Here is an 836-nt window from a genome sequence, read left to right on the forward strand (position 1 = left end):
AAGGAAGAGCCTTTATTCCATGTGGCCCAGGATTTGGGAGCTGGGGAAGGAATGCTTGGCCCAGAGTCCTAAAGCTTTCTTAGGGAGAGAGAGAGAGAGAGAGAGAGAGATCCTAAAGCTTTCTTAGGGAGGGAGAGAGAGAGAGAGAATGTAGATAAATAGATAAATAGACAGACACACAGACAGATAGCAGATGGAAGCCATCCTTTTGAGGACCTAGCCTTAGAAGACACATAGCATCACTTCCACCATATTTTTTTCTTTAGATGCAAATAACGAAATCTAGCTCACACTCCAGAGGGAAGGGGGACCTTAGGCTCAGCCTCTTGGTGGGAGAGCCGTCAAAAATTCTGTAAACACATTTTAAAATTTCTACCAAGGCTGATAATGAAGAACTGGCTTTTCCTAGTTCATGCAGTTGTGGGAAGTAGTCCAGATAGCGGAGAACATGTGCTTTCCAGTGAATTCTGTGGCAGCAACAGGATCTCAAAATCAGACACCGAGAGCACTGGAGTTCTTTCCAGAAGGGAGGCTGTGGCAGTTGTTTTTAAGTGCAGGGAGGTTTGTAATCAGATAAATTTAGATTTAATTACTGACTCAGTCACTTACTAGCTGTGCCACCTTGGAAATTGCACTTGTCTCCTCTGTGCCTCTGTTTGCTCATTGTATCGTGTCATAAAAATAGCGTGGCTTCCTCAGAGGGTTATTGTGAGGATTAAATAAAATAATGTTTGGACAGTTAGCCAATGCCTAGCATGGGAAGTGCTCAACAAACATTAGTTAATGATGATAATGTACGTGTTCTTCTGCCTTTCTCACTTGACTGTAGTGTGGGC

General features: G+C 43.3%; 1 protein-coding gene across 1 annotated transcript in view; it reads left to right on the forward strand.

The window, feature by feature from the left end:
• The window catches only part of GLP2R (glucagon-like peptide 2 receptor), a 40,754-nt gene that overhangs the window by 22,434 nt on the left and 17,484 nt on the right, over positions 1-836 (forward strand). The gene's annotated exons all lie outside the window — the stretch shown is intronic.

Source organism: Myotis davidii, unplaced genomic scaffold, assembly GCF_000327345.1.
Source record: "Myotis davidii unplaced genomic scaffold, ASM32734v1 scaffold37, whole genome shotgun sequence".
In the NCBI taxonomy this organism is placed as follows: domain Eukaryota; kingdom Metazoa; phylum Chordata; class Mammalia; order Chiroptera; family Vespertilionidae; genus Myotis; species Myotis davidii.